The 12933-nt window shown below is 46.2% G+C and overlaps 1 protein-coding gene across 7 annotated transcripts in view; it reads left to right on the top strand.

Moving 5' to 3' along the window:
• wdr26a (WD repeat domain 26a) overlaps nt 1–12933 on the top strand; it is a 122500-nt gene that overhangs the window by 28668 nt on the left and 80899 nt on the right. The gene's annotated exons all lie outside the window — the stretch shown is intronic.

Here is a 12933-nt window from a genome sequence, read left to right as displayed (position 1 = left end):
GTCAGGTGGGGTTACATGTAGCGTGACATGAACCCAAGATCCCGGTTGAGGCCGTCCTCATGGGTGTGGAACTTGGCTATCAGTTTCTGCTCGACAATTTTGCGTTGTCGTGTGTCTCGAAGGCCGCCTTGGAGAATGCTTACCCGAAGATCGGAGGCTGAATGTCCTTGACTGCTGAAGTGTTCCCCGACTGGGAGGGAACACTCCTGCCTGGCGATTGTTGCGCGGTGCCCGTTCATCCGTTCTCGCAGTGTCTGCATGGTCTCGCCGATGTACCATGCTCCGGGGCATCCTTTCCTGCAACATATGAGGTAGACAACGTTGGCCGAGTCACATGAGTATGTACCATGTACCTGGTGGGTGGTGTCCTCACGTATGATGATGGTATCCGTGTTGATGATCTGGCATGTCTTGCAGAGGTTGCCGTGGCAGGGTTGTGTGGTGTCGTGGTCGCTGTTCTCCTGAAAGCTGGGTAATTTGCTGCGAACGATGGTCTGTTTGAGGTTAGGCGGATGTTTGAAGGTGAGTAGTGGAGGCGTGGGGATGGCCTTAGTGAGGTGTTCGTCGTCATCGATGACATGTTGGAGGCTGCGAAGAACATGGCGTAGTTTCTCCGCTCCGGGGAAGTACTGGACGACGAAGGGTACTCTGTTGGTTGTGTCCCGTGTTTGTCTTCTGAGGAGGTCTATGCGATTTTTCACTGTGGCCCGTCGGAACTGTCGATCGACGAGTCGAGCGTCATATCCCGTTCTTACGAGAGCGTCTTTCAGCGTCTGTAGGTGTCCCATCGCGTTCCTCCTCGTCTGAGCAGATCCTGTGTATTCGCAGGGCTTGTCCATAGGGGATGGCTTCTTTAACGTGGTTAGGGTGGAAGTGGAGCGTCGTGAGGTTGTCCGTGGGCTTGCGGTAGAGTGAAGTGCTGAGGTGTCCGTCTTTGATGGAGATTCGTGTGTCCAAGAATAAAACCGATTCTGAGGAGTAGTCCATGGGGAGTTTGATGGTGGGATGGAACTTGTTGATGTTATCGTGTAGTCTTTTCAGTGATTCTTCGCCATGGGTCCATAGGAAGAAAATGTCGTCGATGTATCTGGTGTATAGCGTTGGTTGGAGGTCCTGTGCAGCGAAGAAGTCTTGCTCGAACTTGTGATAGAGGAACAAAGGGATCTAGGAGTACAAATAACTAAAAGTTGCGACACAGGTTAGCAAGGCCATTAAAAATGCAAACCAAGCACGAGGGTTTATTTCTAGAGAGATAGAATTGAAAAGTATGGAAGTTATGCTAAACCTGAATCGAACCTTGGTTAGACCACACTTGGAGTACTGCGTACAGTTCTGGTCGCCATATTATAAAAAGGATATAGAGGCACTGGAGAGGGTGCAGAGAAGATTTACAAGGATGATATCAGAAATGGGAGGGTATACAATTCAGGAAAGGATGAACAGGCTGGGTCTTTTTCTCTTGAAAAAAGAAGGCTGAGGGGTGACCTAATAAAGGTCTTTAAAATTATGAAAGGTTTTGATAGAGTGGATACAGAGAGAATGTTTCCACTTGTGGGGAAGAGCATAACTAGAGGCCATCAATATAAGATGGTCACCAAGAAATCCAATAGGGAATTCAGAAGAAACTTCTTTACCCAGAGAGTGGTGAGAATGTGGAACTCGCTACCACAGGGAGTGGTTGAAGCGAATATTATTGATGCATTTAAGGGGAGGCTGGAGAAGCATATGAGGGAGAAGGGAATAGAGGGTTATGCTGATAGTTAGATGAGGAAAGATGGGAGGAGGCTCGAGTGGAGCATAAACGCTGGCATGGACTGGCTGGGCCGAATGGCATGTTTCTGTGCCGTATATCCTATGTAATCCTACGTAAATTTCTTCACGCCGAGTGTGGTGAATCTTTGGAATTCTCTACCCCAGAGGGCTGTGGAGGCTCAGTCGTTGAGTATATTCAAGACCGAGATCGATAGATTTTTGAATATTATTAAGGGAATCGGGATATGTGGATAGTTCAGGAAAGTGGAGATGAGGTAGATCAGCCACGATCTTATTGAATGGCGGAGCAGGCTCGAAGGGCCAAATGGCCTACTGCTCCTATTTATTATGTTATATATATGTCTTTTAGATGCCATCTGATCACTTGACGTATTTTCCAGAAATAATGGCCCAGAAATTCGGGTCGGGGGCTTCCCGCGGGTGCAAGCCCCCGACCTGCACTTACCTAGCACGCCGGCCGTTGTGCTGTGGGCCCGCATGGGATTCCGATCCTGGGCCTCCTCCAACTGTCAGCGCGCAGTGCTTGCATATCCCAGGGGCGCAGTTAGTTCGAAGCGTCCCCTGGGATCACATGGGCCATGGAGAGCCAATGGTAGCAGGGAAATGGACAGGAAGAGCTGTCAAAACTATAAATACCATAAGCCCCAAAACATCACTAAAACTTCAAATAATTTTTTTTAAAAAGCATCACATTTTAAAAATAACTATAAATTACATAAAATAGCTACTTTAATCAATAATTTAAATTTTTGAAAAAATTAATTACATTTTCTAACGGGGCTAAAAATAAACTTGCCTTTCTTTAAAGTATTTATAAAAATAATAAACCTGTGGAAAATATGTTTCAATTTTAATTAAATCACCACTTACCTTGTTAAAAGCAGGCCTTGCGCCTACTTTTTACATGTGTAACTCCTGGCGACTTACACCCCCGGAGAAACCTGCAAAAAAAAATGAAGTTCCATGAGCACGCGCTGCCTCTCCGGCATACGCGTTCGACCTCTGAACCCTTTCCTTTAAGGGAACGGAAGTTCGGTTTCCCGCGCATGCACAGTGCATGCACAAAACCGGCACTTCCGTTGGGCCTACGGGTGAGTACCCAGTGCGTACTCACCCGTGGAGACCCGAATTTCTGGGCCATTAGTCCAAATTGTGTTAGATGCTGTGGTTAAGCTGATATGTTAAGTGATGCAAGATCAAATCAAGTTGAGCAAAGGCCTTTCAGACTATTTGATTGTGTCCTCCAGAATGCTGGCCATTACAGCCAGACAGTACCTAAGTTTAATGTCTTACCTGAGGAACACCTCTGACAACACAGCACATCAGAATTGGACTGCAGTGTCTCTTTCCTCCTCTTCCCCCCCCCCCCCCCCCCCCAGATTATGTGCTCCAGTCCTAGTGTGGGGCTTGAAAGCACAATCTTCTGACCTGGAGTACTGCAAAGTGAGCCAAACTGACGCTTTATGAATGTACTGCTGTATATGTGAAACATGAAAGCAATTGCTGCATTGCAGGTAACAGCATGTGTTTTAAACCTGTTGATCAGGATCCAAAGTGGATGCTTCAATTTTTTTTGAAAAGGCAGTAGGAACATGCATTCAGGTATTTACCACCGCTCCAGAATAAATTACTTTTAGATCATACTGGTAAGAATTAGATCTAGCCATATATCCATTATACTATGAGCTGTCCATAGTTGATGCAGAACAGATTTTCTACCACTGAATATAGATCATGTGTTATGAATTGTTTTTACATTATGCTCAGGAGTCAGGAGCCCTGTTTTATGGTGACTATATAAATCAAATTCTGTTTTATTGCATCAGATTCTGAGATTTTTTACTGGTTTTTAGAATTGTATTCAGTCCATTTGTCCATGTAAACAGTAAATCAATAGCCTGCCCAAATTGTCAGCTTGGCTTAGTGGTAGCACTCTTGCCTCTGAGTGAGACGGTTGCCTCTAAGTGAGATGGTTATGTGCTCAAACTGCACTCCCAACACTGAAGTACATAATCTAGGCAGTACTGAGGACATGTTGCATGATGAGACATAAAACTGGGTTCCTGTGGACATAAAATGGTGCCATGCAGAAGAGTAAGGGGTTCTCACAATTGACAGGTGCTACTGAAAAAGCCATGGCGAGTTGCTGCAGTGCATCCTGTAGATAGTACACACTGCAGCCACAGTATACTGGTGGTTGAGGGGTTGTATGTTTCGGCTAGTGGCTGAGGTGCCAATTAAGTGCACTGCAGTGTCCTGGATGGTGAGCTTCTTGAGTACTTTTGCAGCTGTGCCCATCCAGGCAAGTGGAGAGTATACCATCACATTCCTGACTGTCCCATGTAGGTGATGGAGAGTCTTTAGGGAACCAGTAGGTGAGCCACTTGCCACAGAATGCTCAGCCTCTGACCCGCTGTAGTAGCCACGTCATTTATGTGGCCTATCCAGTTGAGTTACTGGTCAATGGTGATCCCCAGGCTGTTGGTGGAAGATTCAGCGAATATCAAAGGAAAGGTGCTTAGACTTGCTCTCACTGGAGATGGTCATTGCTTGGTACAATAGGAGCCGGTCACTATTTGAGTCATGCAGGGATTGGTACTGGATAGGTGGAGCTTTAAAATAATGAAAGAATTAGACAATCCAAGTGTATAAGTTATTTGACCTAGATAGGTTAGGAAGGACCGGGGGGATACAAGTTTAAGTTATGAAAGCATAGAGTTAGGTTAGGTGCAAATAGTTATCCAAGTCCTTTTGAAAGATAAGATTGTGTCTGCCTCCACCGCCCTTTCAGGAGGTGCATTCCAGATCTTAACCACTCGCTGCATAAAAAAGTTTTTTCTTGCGTCGCCTTTGGTTCTTTTGCCAATCACCTTAAATCTGTGTCCTCTGGTTCTCGACCCTTCTGCCAATGGGACCCCTCATGATTTTGAACCCCTCTATCAAATCTTCACTTGTCCAAGTGACTGTTAATTTTGTCCCTGATTACTGTTTCTAAAAACTTCCCCACTACTGAGGTTAAACTGACTGGCCTGTAGTTGCTGGGTTTATCTTTACGCCCTTTTTTGAACAAGGGTGTAACATTTGCAATTCTCCAGTCCCCTGGCACCAGCCTGTATCTATGGAGGATTGGAATATTATGGCCAGTACCGCCACGAATTCTGTACTAAATTCCTTCAGCGTCCTAGGATGCATCCCATCCGCTCCTGGTGATTTATCTACTTTAAGTACAGCCAGCCTTTCTAATAACTCCATCAGTTTTTACTAGAGAACTGAGAATCAGTTTGTTTCATAAGTGCTTATAGCAGTCTGTGATATGTAGAGCAATGCATTTTTGGAAGATAAGGATGCCCAGAAGGAGCCTATTGTTTTCTGGCCAAATTGAACACATGGTTTGCGGTAATGAGATCGCATTCTGAACACCTGAAGTAGCTGAATGACCTTTTCCATAAAGATCCAATGAATGGTTCAGTGAACACACTGCAGGCACTACTCTCGATAATTTGCAGAGCTCCAGAATCAATTGGAATTTATTGCTGCAAATTATAAACTTTAATGTATCCATATATTTATTTTATATTCATTCTCAAGATGTGGGCATCGCTGGCAAGGCCAACGTATGGTATTAAAGGGACAGTGGTAACTTGGGTCCATAATTGGCTACGGGATCGGAGGCAGATAGTAGTGGTGAAGGGATGTTTTTCCGACTGGAGAGAAATATGCAATTTTCTTGTTATATTTAAATGATCTGGACGTTTTTTTAAATTCATTCATGGGAGGTGAGTGTCGCTGGCAAGGCCAGTATTTATTTCCCATCCCTTACTACCCTTGAGAAGGTGGTGATGAGCCGCCTCCTTCAACCGCTGCAGTCGGTGAGGTGCAGGTACTCCCACAGTGCTGTTAGTTAGGGAGTTCCAGGATTTTGACCCAGCGACAATGAAGGAACGGCGATTTATTTTCAAGTCAGTATAATGTGTGACTTGGAGGTGGTGGTGTTCCCATGCACTGGCTGCCCTTGTCCTTCTAGGTGGTAGCGGTCGCGTGTTTGGGAGGTGCTGTCGGAGAAGCCTTGGCGAGTTGCTGCAGTGCATCTTTTAGATGGTACACACAGCAGCCAGTGGTGGAGGAAGTGAATATTTAAGGCGGTGGATGGTCGATGACGCCTTCCATCACTTTGCTGATGATTGAGAATAGACTGATGGGTGGTAATTGGCTGGATTGGATTTGTCCTGCTTTTTGTGGACAGGACATACCTGGACAATTTTCCACTTTGTCGGGTGTTGTAGCTGCACTGGTTGGCATAAAAATAAAACAAAAAAGGTGACCCAACCGTGGCTAACAAGGGAAATTAAGGATAGCATAAGGTCCAAGGAGAGGGCATATAAATTGGTCAGAAAAAGCAATAATCCTGAGGATTGGGAGCAGTTTAGGATTCAACAAAGGAGGACAAAGGGATTAATTAAGAAAGGGAAAATAGAATATGAGAGTAAGCTTGCAGAGAACATAAAAACTGACTGTAAAAGCTTTTATAGATATGTGAAGAGAAAAAGATTGGTGAAGTCAAGCGTAGGTCCCTTGCAGTCAGAATTGGGGGAATTTATAATGGGGAACAAAGAAATGGCAGACCAACTAAATACATATTTTGGTTCTGTCTTCACAAAGGAGGACACAAATAACCTCCCAGAGATGCCGGGGAACATAGGGTCTGATGAAAGGGTGGAACTGAAAGAAATCAGTATTTGTAGGGAAATGGTGTTAGGGAAATTGATGGGACTGAAGGCCGATAAATCCCCAGGGCCTGATAATCTACATCCCAGGGTACTTAAGGAAGTGGCCCTAGAAATAGTAGATGCATTGCTGGTCATCTTCCAGAACTCGATAGACTCTGGAACGGTACCCATGGATTGGCGGGTAGCTAATGTTACCCCACTATTCAAAAAAGGTGGTAGAGAAAAGGCGGCGAATTATAGACCGGTAAGCTTGACATCGGTAGTGGGGAAAATGCTAGAGTCCATTATAAAAGATGTAATAGCAGAGCACTTGGAAAGCAGTGACTGGATCGGACAAAGTCAACATGGATTTACAAAAGGTAAATCATGCTTGACTAATCTACTGGAATTTTTTGAGGATGTAACTGGTAAAATAGATAAGGGAGAACCAGTGGATGTGGTGTATTTGGACTTTCAGAAGGCTTTCGATAAGGTCCCGCATAAGAGATTAGCGTGCAAAATTAAGGCACATGGGATTGGGGGCAAGGTATTGACTTGGATAGAGAAATGGTTGGCGGACAGAAAGCAAAGAGTTGGAATAAACGGGTCGTTTTCCGAGTGGCAGGCAGTGACTAGTGGGGTACCGCAAGGATCGGTCCTAGGACCCCAGCTGTTCACAATATATATTAATGATCTGGACGAGGGAATTGGATGTAATATCTCCAAATTTGCAGACGACACAAAGCTGGGTGGGAGGGTATGCTGTGAGGAGGATGTCGTGAAACTCCAGCACGATTTGGACAGGTTGGGTGATTGGGCAGAAACATGGCAAATGCACTATGATGTGGATAAATGTGAGGTTATCCACTTTGGTGGCAAAAACAGGAAGGCAGATTATTTGAATGGTAATAGATTGGGAGAAGGGGAAGTGCAAAGAGACCTGGGTGTTCTTGTACACCAGTCGCTGAAGGTAAGCATGCAGGTGCAGCAGGCGGTTAAGAAGGCAAATGGTATGTTGGCCTTCGTAGCAAGAGGGTTCGAGTACAGGAACAAGGATGTCTTGCTGCAGTTGTACAAGGCCTTGGTGAGACCGCACCTTGAATATTGTGTGCAGTTTTGGTCGCCTTACCTGAGGAAGGACGTTCTTGCCATGGAAGGAGTGCAGCGAAGATTCACCAGGCTGATACCTGGGATGGCAGGAATGACGTATGAGGAGAGATTGTGTCGATTGGGCTTATACTCACTGGAGTTTAGAAGATTGAGAGGGGATCTCATCGAAACCTATAAAATTCTGTCAGGCCTGGACAGACTAGATGCAGGAAGGATGTTTCTGATGGCCGGGGAGTCCAGAACCAGGGGTCACAGTCTAAGGATAAGGGGTAAGCCATTTAGGACTGAAATGAGGAGGAACTTCTTCACCCAGAGAGTGGTGAACCTGTGGAATTCTCTGCCATAGAGGGCGGTGGAGGCCAGTTCATTAAGTATATTCAAGAAAGAGTTGGATATATTTCTTAAAGCTAAAGGGATCAAGGGATATGGGGAGAAGGCAGGGACAGGGTACTGAATTTGGATGATCAGCCATGATCTCATTGAATAGCGGAGCAGGCTTGAAGGGCCGAATGGCCTACTCCTGCTCCTATCTTCTATGTTTCTATGTAAAAGCTTGGCTAGAGGCACGGCTCGTTCTGGAGCATAAGTCTTCAGCACAATAGCCAGGATGTTGTCGGAGGCCCATAGCCTTTGCTGTATTCAGTGCGCTCAGCAGTTTCTTGATATTAGGAGGGAATTGAATTGGCTGAAGGCTGGCCTCTGTGATGGTGGGCACCTCAGGCGGAGGCAGAGATGGATCATCCACTCGGCATTTCTGGCTGAAGATGGTTGCAAACGCTTCAGCCTTGTCTTTAGCACTCGTGCTGGACTCTGCTATCATTGAGGATGGGAATGTTCAAGGAGACTCCTCCTTCAGTTATTGTTTAATTGTCCACCGCCATTCACGACTGGATGTGGCAGGACTGCAGAGCTTTGAGTTGATCTGTTGGTTGTGGGATCGTTTAACTCTGTCTATAGCATGTTGTTTCCGCTGTTTAGCATGCATGTAGTCCTGTGTTGTAGCTTCACCAGGTTGGCGCCTCATTTTTAGATAACGCCTGGTGCTGCTCCTGGCATGCTCATTGAACCAGGTTCCCTGGCTTGATGGTAATGGTAGAGTGAGGGATATGCTGAGCTGTGAGGTTACAGATTGTGGTGGAATACAACTCTGTTGCCTACAGTGCCTGATGGATGCCCAATATTTGGCAGCTAGATCTGTTCTGAATCTATCCCATTTAGCACGGTGGTAGCGCCAGACAACATGTCCTCAGTGTGAAGACGCAACTTCATCTCCAGAAGGACTGTGCGGTGGTCACTCCTACCGATACTGTCATGGATAGATGCGTCTGCGACAGGTAGATTAGTGAGGCTGAGGTCAAGTAGGTTTTTCCCTGGTGTTGGTTCTCAGCACCTCCCAGAAGCCCAGTCTGGCAGCTCTGTCCTTCAGGGCTCGGTCAGTAGTGTCACAACCGAGCCATTCTTGGTGATGGACATTGAAACCCACCACCCAGAGTACATTCTGTGCCCTTGTTACGCTCTACTTCTTCCAACTGGTGTTCAACATAGAGGAGTACTGATTCATCAGCTGAGGGAAGGTAGTAGGTGGTTATTGGCTTGAGGCTTCCACGTTGATGTTCGCCCTGATGCCATGATACTTCATGGGGTCTGTAGTCAATGTTGAGGACTCCCAGGGCCACACTCTGTATACCACTGTGCTGCCGCCTCTGGTGGGCCTGCCCTGCCAGTGGGACAGGACATATCTAGGGATGGTGATGGAGGAATCCTGGGGCGTTGACTGATGGTCACACTCGCAGACAAAAGCTGAATTTATTGGATAATAAATGCATATTATTATCATGGAATAAGTTTGAAGTACGCAGTATATATGTATATATTGTGATGTGTACTTCAAGTCCCATGACATGACTCTGAATTAATAAGATGGGAAAATTCACACCCCTGTGATGAAGTGGCAAGTCAAGAGACTAGGTGCTTTCACAAGGAATAAAAGTTAAGGGAGCGTTACTTTGGTCTGTATACCCCCAGCAGCTGGCTTGAGACAAGCGCCGGTAGAGGCCTGGGAATTGATTATATGCCCTCTTTGGGTGGTGATGTGTGGGTGATGAGACCCTTTGAGAAGAAGGTGAAGTGTGCTTCTGTGAATAAATTGTATCTGCTGTTCGAGACAGTTGGCTAGAGATTTGGTATTTGGCTGTTTTTTGCTGCAGTTTATAGGTATGATTCTGTGAGTATGACTGTCAGGCTTGACTAATCTGTGGTTCCCAGATGTTATTGAGGAGGACTTGTTCAACTGGGCTGGGTGTTTTTTATTCGCTTATGGGATCTGGGCGTCGCTGGCAAGGCCAGCATTTATTGCCCATCCCTAATTGTGTGCTTTTGTCGTGTCTGAATCTGATGCCGGGTGGTCCATCCGGGTTTATTCTTGTACTTTTTTGTAGCTGTTTGATAATAATGAGTAGCTTGCTAGGCCATTTCAGACGACAACCACATTGCTGTGGGTCTGGAGTCACATAGAGGCCAGACTGGGTAAAGACGCCGTGTTTCCTTCCATAGTTGGGTTTTTGACAATCCAATAGCTTCACAGTCACTGTTACTGATCCTAGTTTTTTTATTCCAGATTTATTTAATTAACTGAATTCAAATTCACATTGCCATGATGGGATTTGATCTCACATCTCCGTATTATTATTCCAGGCCTCTGGATTACTAGTCCAGTAACATAACTGCTATGCTACCATAACCGTGAAGGTAATGTTGTAGTTAGTCCTTGTAGAAAGAACCTATATTAGGCACCAAGTCATTGTTTTAAATGGCTGATGTAATACTGATTTGCCATTAGCTGTCACAGGAAATGTGTACAAAATACGCCCAGTCTCATCAGTAGGGTTTCTGTAAAGCATTGTAGTGGAAGTGTGAAACTTGTGTAACTCTAAGTCCATTTAAATTCTGAAAACACCAGGCAGTTTTTTTATTCGTTCCTGGGATGCGGGCGTCGCTGGCAAGGCCAGCATTTATTGCCCATCCTTAATTGCCCTCGAGAAGGTGGTGGTGAGCCGCCGCCTTGAACTGCAGCAGTCTGTGTGGTGAAGGTACTCCCTGTTAGGGAGGGAGTTCCAGGATTTTGACCCAGTGACGATGAAGGAACGGCGATATATTTCCAAGCCAGGATGGTTTGTAACTTGGAGGGAAACTTGCAGGTGATGGTGTTCCCACGCGCCTGCTGCCCATGTCCTTCTAGGTGGGGGTCGTCTTTCGTATGGCAGTAGCAAAGCAAATCAAATGTCAATATCTAAGTCGGATATCCAGGCCAAAGCTTCCGGTGTAACAGGGTAGATATCTTGTAGGCTGCCTGCGAATTTCCTCTGAGGGCAGTGCTCACTGATGTGCTCCAGGGTCTGATTAGGCGCTCCGCAGTCGCATGATGGGGATGCTTTAATCTTCCATCTATGGAGAAGGTGGCAGCATCTACCATAACCGGTTCTGAGGCGGTTGATGGTTGTCCACTGTTTGTGAAGAAGGTTTGATCCTTCAGATTGTACTGTGGGGTCCTCTATAAATCATAATTATTCCAAGCATTTCGCCATCGGTCATCAAGGCAGGGGAGATCGCTGAAGGGCTTCGGCGACAGTCCAAAGTGGCCTTCTAGATTTGAAGCGGGTTGGTGGTAGGTTGTACAAGTCGGCCAGGATCGGCATGTCTTTGCTGGTGTAGCGGTTGTATTCTCTGGAGACTGCATATTCGCGGCATAGTTGTGGTGGTGCAATGTTTGCAAGCGCGGGCCGCCAAGGTGTTGATGTCGATAAAAGCGTACCAGTGATCATTCTCATGGTAGAATTCAGCTGCACATCAACGGATTTGACATGCGGACTCGATAGCCACACCGGAGAGCAGTACTCCGCTGTAGGGTACACCAGGGCGAGTGCTGCCGTACGGAGGGTTTGAGCGTCTGCTCCTCATGTGGATCCGGCGAGTTTCTGGATCAAGTTCCCTTCTCTTTAGTTTCTTCCCAAGGTTCTGGAGATGTTATCTATATGACCGGGTGCGATCAAACGTGACTCCTAAATAGGAGGGGGTTTTGGCATGGTTTACCTGTGCCGCAAAAGGAAACTTTCAAAGCTTGGTTTGCTTGATGGGTGTTGAGGTGGAATGTCGAGGTGACGGCCTTTTGCAGGTTTGGCCGAAGTCACCATCGGCGGAAGTAGGTCTCCATCCTCTGTAAATCACTGGTCAGGATCTCCTTGGTGATGGACAGATTCATGTTTTGCGTGGCTGATGTGCCTTCAATAACCACAAAACTAGGAGTTATAGACAAGTTGGCTTTTAATCACTAAGATCAGAGCTAACATCTCAACACACTGACTGGCTCGCAGGAATGAGTCATACAGATCCTGGGATCTTTATGTAAGAGAAGTCAGGGGCGGAGCCCATACCCCGTGTGGGGGAGGGTAATATACATGAGTGTAAAACAAATACAGGCAAGACAAACCGGTTTCATTACAGTGGCCAAGGCAATGTCATCAGCATATACGAACTTGCGGGACTCTGTTTCGGGCTGGTCACTGGTGTGAGCGTTGACTAATATGGGTGCCAGGACAGAACCCCGTGGGAGTCTGTTATTCAGTGCCCTAGATCTGCTCTTCTGGGTCTTTCTAGGTGGCAGAGGTCGTGGGTTTGGGAGGTGCGGTCAGAGAAACCTTGCGAGTTGTTGCAGTGCATCTTGTAGATGGTAGGCACCGCAGCCATGGTGCACTGGTGGTGGAGGGACTGAATGTTAAAGGTGGTGGATGAAATTACAGGAAACTTTGTTATATCCGGCACCGACGGGACCGAGCTGTTGCCGATCTATCAAAACTGCCGGACATCCAAAGTTAATGTTGAAGCATACGGGAACCTCCGTGTCTGACAACAAACACTGTTGCTTAGCAACAGCTTGTAAACAGTCGGCCCGTACCTTGGAAGCGTCTCTGTAGCTTAGCAACAGCTTCAGAGAGACTTTCCAGAGCCCGACTGTTGAAAACAAAGCCACGAGAAGAAAAAAAACCTAACAAAACGGCTCCTGATTTCTGCCGGTAGATCGAGGTTTCCGGACACACAACCTCCGGATAAACCAAAGTTTCCTGTATACATTTTGAGAGTGAATATATACATAGGTGAAGGTGATGGTTGATTGCCTTGAACTGCTGTAATCCTTGTGTTAATGGTGTTAGGTAGGAAATGCCAGGATTTTGACCCAGTGACATTGAAGGAAAGGTGATACGTGTTCCAAGTCAGGATAGTGTGTGACTTAGAGGGTAAATAATGGAATATTACCATGTAATTTCTACCACTTTAACCATAAATCCAT

The sequence above is a fragment of the Somniosus microcephalus genome, chromosome 9, assembly GCF_052327205.1.
Source record: "Somniosus microcephalus isolate GS21.2 chromosome 9, FLI_Smic_1.0, whole genome shotgun sequence".
Classification (NCBI taxonomy): Eukaryota; Metazoa; Chordata; class Chondrichthyes; order Squaliformes; family Somniosidae; genus Somniosus; species Somniosus microcephalus.
The sequence above is the reverse complement of the archived record's forward strand: the minus strand, read 5'-3'. Positions and strand labels throughout refer to the sequence as shown.